Here is a 9,139-nt window from a genome sequence, read left to right on the forward strand (position 1 = left end):
CCTATAAAAGATTGGAGCTTTTCTTTCTTTAAAAGCACTATGAAAATAAAAAAATAAAAACATTAATATTATTATTATCACTTAGATTAACGTAAGGTTTAAACATTGTGGTGACTGACATGTCACCACAATGTGTCATCAGCATATAAAATGTAATTCATAATGGTTGAGTTGTATAACATATATTAGTCTAACTAATAACATATAAAATTGCTTCTAAGTAACAACAAATGTAATCATTAGTTGAAAACTGGGTTTACATGAAAGCTAACTGATTGCGCAAAACTTCTGTATCAAGTCTTTGTTTTAGTACTCTCATGAAACTGGGCATGGCATCTCTGCCATGCCGAATGGTATGTGCCAGAGCTGGGTGAGGCAGTTGCAGAGAAGGTAGATAAACAAACTCTGTATTCTTACAGACATGCAGGGAAGTTTGTTGATCGGGGTCATATTTATTTTGGATGCTTTTTTTCTTGTGCTAACTCTGCCAGTAAGAGCAAAAAATCTGGTAAGATGAGAACTACTCATCTTACTAGATTTTTAAATGAACTCTCCAGAGTTGTCTTCATCATAACAGTTTTTGACCAATCAAATTTCTCAAAATAAAGCAAAGCTATCTGGTAACTTGGTTTATGCTCAGAAACAAAAGGCTCACAAATATTTTTTTTGGAGTCTCTTACAATTTGACTGATCAAAAATCAATTTTTCAATTCTGGATGACTAATTTAGGTTTTAATGAGAAAACTAACCCCCTTAGACTGAAAATAACGGGTGTTATAAGACATATCTCAAAGACAATTTGAGATTCATTTTATCTTAACTAATTGTCTGTATTTAAACTTTTTGTTAGATCTATTACTTAGATACATTTCATTTGTAAATGCATTTTCAGTTGTTTTTTAAAAGAAATTGTCACATGATGTGAATTCTAACATAATTTTACTGGAAGACTCCAACCTGCTGGATGATATTAGAAATGAATTTTTAAATGGTTTAAACGAAACAAATTTTTCAATCCAGACAGCCTAAGCTCTTACTTTTCAATTAACTAGTTTTAACAAGTATTTCAAAGTGATCTGTGATATTAAAAATATGGGATGTGGGAAAAGTAAATCATAAGGGAAAAGTTTTTTTGTTAAAACAATTAAAATGTTTTGAACTGTGTGAGCAGAATAGTTGCTGAAAAATCTTTTTGGTTGTGTAGTTAAAATGTGAAAACCATGCTTACACAGTGTTACAGTTCACTTTTTATTTTTATTTTTTCCCTGCTTTTGAATTATCTGCAGTATCCTTTAAGAAAAAAGAAATTCAGTTCAAATATAATTTAACAAGATAATTCCTAAACATATATTTAGTATAATCAGAAAGAAAAAACTACAAGCAAAATGAATTATTCTGCTGACTTGAAAATTGACATAAGGTACCTCCACAAAGATTGGAAGCTATGTAGAAAAACAGACAACAGAAAATGATGTCCTATGTAGAGATCTAAGCTGTAGACCTAAGTTGCCACAAAGTATTGATAAAACATTGTTCTTTGCTGCCTACTTGTGGCAAGATGAGTCACACATAGCTTTCTAACTAAATAAATAATCATTTCAACTCTATGTTTTTTTACATGTCTTCTAAAACGTGAAGGATTTCTACAGTCACACTAACTGGGTAGAAATAGGCAACACAATCCCGAACTCAAATTTGATTAAAAAACAACCATCAGACACATAACAAGTAAAGACATCACACTTTGTAAAATAGAAGTAAGATGTTTGGTTGAGGTAACAGAAAAAAAGAAAGATATAGGTTTTGTTTATTTGTACATTCCAGTTATTATATCTATTTTTTCATTCCTAATTCAGATATGAACCTGCAGCCAAAACTAGAGCAACTTGTAGCAGCTGCAGTGGAGATGACAGCAGGAAAAATATCTTGGAGGATATCTTCCAGCAAAGGATCCTCACTTTGGTATATATTACTCTTTTTAGGCCCGCTATAAAACCACCAGATAAACATCTTTTTGGCAGATAAAACTACTACTGTGGTATTGTTCCTCTTTAAATACAAAGTTTTATATAGCATGTGATCTAAATGGATCCTAATGCAAAAATGTGATTATTTTTTACTCTGGTTAGAAGGTTTTAGATCCTGGTCTCACTGGGAATTTTTTCAGTAAAATCTGTGTATTTATTGACACTTGCATTGACACATGTGGAGCAGTAGACCTGATTTTCAGCATTAAACAGAGTATATTAACTTTATAAAGGTACTAATACTTGTTAGTCAAGTGTAGATAGCTTGTTCATGTTTATGTTTGGGAAAAACTTTTACTTTACTGCAAAGCACAGCTACCCTTATCAAATAGATTTGTTACCTTAAACCTGTGGGATGGTTTGTAAAAGATAAAATGGTATTAAAATTTAGAATGACCTTGAGGTCATAGAACTAAACAGAATATATTTATAGTTTTTCCAGGTACTTGTTAATTCTCTAAGAATTAACCTGGCTTTATAGTCTTAGTTCCATCAGCTCTACTTCTTGGCCAAAAGACTCATCCGCCTTAGTTACACAGCTGCTCTTTGTCCTTGGAAGGTGGACTTTAACACCAGCCGGTGATTTGGCACAGTGTCATTGGCTCTTCTAACTGAATTAAGAACTCAATTGTAAACTTTCCGAAAAGCCATCTTTATAAAATGGATTATACAATAAGATTACCAATGTAGGTGTAAATGGTTATAGTAAATAAAACAACACAAACAATACAGGATACTAAAACCTGAATTAGCAACTTTTTTAATGGCTTTTTGTTTTTCTTTGCATCTATATTGTTCTCCCATGTATGACTATCTTTTATTACAGTAAGGAAAATGCAAGTATTTGAACACCCTGCTATTTTGAAAGTTCTCCCACTTGCAATGAAATTGTCATCGTAGGTGCATGTCCACTGTTTTTAACTATTCATTTGTATGATTCGTCTGCAAATAAGCATTTGAACACCTGATGAAATCAATGTTAATATTTGGTACAGCAGCCTTTGTTTGCGATTAAAGAGCTCTAACATTTCCTGTAGTTTTTCACAGCACACAATTTGCACACACTGTAGGAGGGAATTTAGCTAACTCCTCCACACAGATGTTCTTTAGATCACCCAATGTCGAGAAACATTGGGTACATTCAAACTCATGGGCTGTGTCTTCCAAGGACGCAGTCTACCTGGACTGGGTCCTTCGAAGTCTGTGAAAATAAGGAGACCGGAAGAGTTTGGGCTGTGGATTCAAAGAGGTATAGCCTTCACCTGCTTTCACCACCATGCCCGCTGTAGCTTAGCAACTGTGATGGATGACACACACAAAGCAGGAAAAGAATGAATACCGAACTTTTCAAAACTGTTTTTTTTCTCTTTTTTTCCTTCCGTATTTTCACGACCATAAGGCGCACCATACTAAAAGGCGCAGTCTCAGTTATGTGTTTAATTATCTTTATACCCTGCATTGTCAATTTCTGAAGGCTTATGTATGGATTGATCTTGTTTTTTACTCTGCCTCTTTTATTTTAGTTTGTCCTTCCATTTGTCTTTTTACTCTCTGTATGATCAGATTGCAAGATACTTTCTAGTTCCTTTGTCTTATGCATTTTCTTAGTGTTTCAAATATGAATAGATAATGTAACAACCAATCAGAATCAATAAAAATTAGTAGAAATAAGTAGAAACTATTATTTGATTTAAATACATACAGAAAAGCTATTTAACTCAGAACAGTACTACAGACATAATTAATACACACTAAGAATTATTCAGTGTCAGTTTGATTCATATCATAATGGTTTTCAAATGTATTTTTATGCAGAAAAATTAAGGCTGTTTTATCTCACTGTCAAGTCTTTTCCATAAACCCAGCATCTTTAATTGAAATGTATCTTTCCATTGTCGCCATTATTAATGCAAGTCTTTTGAAATTGTCGGCTTTTAGCTTAATTCCAAAGAAGAACAATGAATATGCTGAAGTGCAACATTTGCTGATGAAGACTAACCCCCATCATGTACCTATGCCTATAATTGGCCCTGGATCTCAGTTGTGTAAGGAAAGGAAATACGGGGTAAAAATAAGTCTGTGAAGTTTTATTAAAATGCTGCAGCGACCCCTGGTGTCTCTGTTGTTGCCCTTATGCAAAGCGTTTAGTTTTTTTTTCTTTTTGGTTAGACTCATTGAAGTGCTATGCTGCTCCGGTCTATCTGTCTGTCTGCATTTTATATGCAATTTAAAGAATCTCCTGACAGTTAAAGCCTGTTGAATAATCTTTAATTGATCCCTGAAGGAAAGTACACAGTAAATTTTGCAGTATTAAAGTAACACTCTAAGAGTGCTTTTGTTCCTACTCGGAATCAATGTTAAATTAGAACTCTATGTAGTGTATATTATACTCCAGTTGTTGTTGTAATAACTCTAAAAGAGTCAATGTACTTTGACACTGTATAATTTACACCGGAATTTACTATGTATCACTTCAATGTTCACTCCTTTCACATATTTGTAAAAAAAAAAAAAAAGAAAAAAAGAAGCATTTTGAAGTAAAATTTAATCTAATTGTTCTAAATCTAAAAGCTACACTTGAATGCACCAGGCAGTGTGCTGACACGAAGACTCCATGCTTAAATAGAATGTTAATTGAACTTGATTCTGGGATTTATGTTTCTTTTCCTTGGACAATTATATTCATTGCAAAGCAAACTGCAGAGTTTATTGCTTCTGACAAATGCTGATGAAAAAAAATTGACTTCCATCTCTATGGTTGAATGCAATAATACTTGAAGTAATAAAGCAATAATCCATTTGAAGACTTGAGGGGAACTGAGGAGTCCTCATCTGCTTAGTTATGGTGCTGCATTTCAGAGCTGCACCAGGAGGTGGTGTTGTAAACTTTAGAGCCACACATAGATATCCTGTGTATTTCTATGGGTTTAATCTCCAGCCGAGTTTGCCAAAACAGAATCCTTATAGAGGGACTCATAGATGCCTACTTTACTTGTGATGTTTGATCAGTATTGTTAGAATGTGTTAAAATTTATTTGGGTCTAAAAGCCAGACATACCCAAAAACAAAACAAAACAAAAACAAACATCAGAGGTAGCCAGGGTCCATCCATCAATCCATCCATCTTCCTCCGCTTAGCCAGGGTAATCTAGCCAATGAACATGGGAGCCACCAGTGGTGTCAAAAGTACACACATTTGTTACTTAAGTAGAAGTATAGATACTGCAGTTTAAAAACACTCAGTAAATGTTTAAGTATCAACTTGACCTCTTTAGTCAAATAAAAGCGAAAAAGTATGTAATCTAAAAACTACTTAAAGTATAAAGTAACCTTTAAAAAAAAACAGCCTGATGCCACTATATGAATTGAAAGCTAAATTTTTCGACTATTTCGAAAAATTCTTTGTGATAGGGCCAAGGATGAGGGAGGTTTTGTTGGTCTCTGTCTCCATCGCTCTCACTTGTGTCCGACCTTTCAGACATTTCAACATCTTTTTTCTGAATCCGACATTGTAGCATGGCATAGACATAGACAGTGCTACCCACTGCGCCACTCGCATAAGTCTTATATATTTCAAAAAACTAACACTGTTTATTTTAAAGATTGGATGCAAACTATCGGTACTTCAACAGACCAGGAAGCAGATTTCTCATCTCCATCAGAAACTGCACATATGCTGGGAATATTTTTAATATGTCATATTAAATTAAATTTCTGCATGTTTTGCTTCTATGAATTTAATGATAATATCGCGCATGCTCCCCTAAAGTTCAGAGGATACGTTGGAGCGCAGCAATACGGGAGGAACAGCGGAGGCTGTAGGCTTTGCTTTGCGCAGGTCTGGCATGCTGCAGGGCGGAGCAGTGATAGAGGATGTGGGTTTTCGGGGTAACAGGAGAAGAGGTGCAAGTGACGTTTAGACACTGTCGTCAGACAACATGCAGTAATTTATAAATGCTTTAAATCAGGTCAGGTCCGGATGAGCCAGCAGGTGGGTCCGGGTCCGGACCGCGGTCCGCTAACCCGTGTAAGCCAAGAATAATGAGTAACGTTTGTTTTAAAAATGTAAGTAATAGAAAGTACAGATACTTGTGTGAAAATGTAATGAGTAGAAGTCAGAAGTAGGAGGAAAAATAAGTAATGGAGTAAAGTATAGATACCTAAAAAGTGTTCTGAAGTACAGTAACGAAGTATTTGTACTTTGTTACTTGACACCTCTGGGAGCCACACAGCATACCAGATAGAGGCAGCCTTTATTATACCAGAGCACAGAGGACAAAGGTGTGTCTCATGCCAGGTTGTAGACCTCTAAACAAATTAAACCACATAAAGTGCCTTTACCTCCTGAAAATATATGACTCTCCCCACAAATCACACTATGTGCCTTGCACTATGAGCAGCAGAGAACTAAATCGTCTGTGTGCTCAAACGAAATGCTTAAAATAACATACGGTACATGAAACAGAGAAAAAGATCAGACAGGTTTGTATGAGTTTTCATGAGCCGTAAAACACTCCCACACGGGAAGTGTCGACCTTGTGGTTAGAGCAGTGAGCTTGTGCTCTGAGAAGGTTGCAAGTACCCGGTTCGATCCCCACAGCCTCCACTCTGGGTTCCTAAGCAAGACCCTTAACCCCACACTGCTCCCCACGGGCCGCACAATGGCAGCCCACTGCTCCCCAAGGTAATGGGTTAAATGCAGAGAGTGAATTTCACCCTTTGGTCTGGGGGAACCATGGAGACACTCCAGGACTGTTTTGAATACTCTGACTGGAACATCTTCAAGGCTGCAGCAACATATGACAACTTGTTAAATATTGATGAGTATGCCATGACTGTGTCAGCCTAGATCAACAAATGCATTGAGGATGTCAGCATCAAAAAGAACATCACGACCTGGGCCAGCCAAGCACCCTGGATGAATGGAGAAGTTCAGAAATCGCTAAAAGCACTGAACACAGCTTTCAAGCCTAATAATAAAGAGGCACTAAGAACAACGCGTGCCAACTTAAACCGTGGTATCAGATCAGTGAAGCAGAAGAACCACTGCCAGAAAATCCAGGATCTTTTACATGACGACAGCAACACCAGGAGGATGTGGAAAGGCATTCGGATGATCACAGACTACAACACCCCCCCCCCCCCCCCCCCCCCCCGGTAGATGCAGCAAACACTGACTTCCTAAATGAACTCAACAACTTCTTTGGAAGGTTTGAGGCACTAAACAGCACTCTAGCAGTGAGAGCTGTTCCACACCAGGGGGTAGAGGCACTAAACCTGAACGTAGCTGAAGTGAGGAAAACTCTGGGGAGAGTCAACCTAAGAAAGGCTCCAGGGCCTGTTAACATACCTGGGCTGACTACCAGTCAGTCCGGGTTTTACAGAACACCTCTGATGTCATCAGTCTAAGCACAGGCTCCCCTCAGGGCTGCGTCCTGAGCCCCCTGCTGTTCACCCTGATGACACATGACTGCGTCCCCAGGTTCACCACCAATCACATTGTGAAGTTTACAGACGACATCGCAGATTCCACAACAGTTTCTTCCCCACCGCCATTAGACTGCTGAATGTTATGTAAAATGGGTTCATATTTTTATTTTATTATATTTTATTATATTTATTGTATTTTATCATTATATTAAAAAAATGAAAGTGATAGAACTGTAAATTTACAGTCATGTGTTTATATTACAGATTTTATATACATTTTTTTTTTTTTTTTTTACAATTTTTCAAGGCTGCACTTTTAAAAAGACGAAATTATCCAGAGAGCTGTTCCAAATGACATTTCTTTTTGTTTTTCACTTGTGTAAACAAAATGACAAGTAAAATCTAAGTCCAAGTCTTTTGTGGGACAATAAAAGGATTAACATTTTCCGTAAGCGCTGTCTTTTTGTACATTGTCACAAGCTTCTTCACTATATGTAAGAATGCAGAATCCCTATTGCTAGGAAAAGAAGAAATTTGCTAACCAACTGGCTAGATGCATATTTCAGATAAGTTTAAGGATATAACTTCTGAAAACCACAACACACTGACTTTACAGCAAGTGTGGTAAAGATTCTCAGTCAACCAGGATATGGTAAATATAAAAAAAAAGTTTACAAAAATAAAACGCTTAACATGTTTTGTCCTTAATCTGATGACTTTTAAATTCAAAGTTATTAAGAGCGAGTATCGCAGTTCTTTTAAGCATTTTGGGATGTGCTGTTCAGCAGAACAAAATTCACATGATTTAAATTCCCCTAATAATAGGGCGTTATTGGTATCATTGTTAACTGCATCAATGAAAGGTACTGGGACAGAAAACACCTAACAAAAGAGGTCTCAAATTTCAGCTTTCAGTCATGCATCTCGTCTTGCATGTAACAAAACATGTGTGTGAGTCATGCTAACAATGTGTTCCTGCCTTAAATATTGTAATGATACAATATGAGGGGAACTCAGTGGTGGTAATTTGGTTGTTAAAATTAAAAATCTGTTAAAAATTTGTTAAAAATCTGTTGTTGATTTACAATTCAACATTTAACTCAGCAATCAACATGACAAATCTTTTTAAACTATTTTATTACAGTCATAATAGGTGTTTTTTTCCTCTGCCATGAGCTCAAAATCTACCCTGTTTTAACACACCTGAAGGGCAACCTCTGTCAAAGTCCAGTTCTTAGATGCTTTGTTTACTTTGCGTCATCCTGGAGTGAACATTTTGCATGATTTAATAATCAATCAGGGTAATTTATTGGTATGGAGAGGTAATAGCTCCCCCAAACAATCATATATCTGTTTGGTTCGAATAGGAAAGCATAATGGTATAGAAAAACAATGATAGAAAATCATCATCATAAAAAGTATTTGACCCCGTCGCAAACACACTCTGAAAACCGCAACAGCCATTTTTTTTATGTAAATAACTTCTCTGACTCATGAGCCAGGTGTTCTCTGTTTGGGAGGTATTGCTGAAGACTTAACATAACTACAATTCCAATGTTTATGCAAAGAACCAATGATAGTTTTACTCATCCTCATACTACACTCTCATGCTGGGTGTTATTTGATGCCTTTATAAACAACTCTTTTCTAACTATCAGAATTCATTTTTAGATCCCAGTATT

The sequence above is a fragment of the Cyprinodon tularosa genome, unplaced genomic scaffold (assembly GCF_016077235.1).
Source record: "Cyprinodon tularosa strain WSP-4 unplaced genomic scaffold, ASM1607723v1 ctg36, whole genome shotgun sequence".
Lineage (NCBI taxonomy): Eukaryota > Metazoa > Chordata > Actinopteri > Cyprinodontiformes > Cyprinodontidae > Cyprinodon > Cyprinodon tularosa.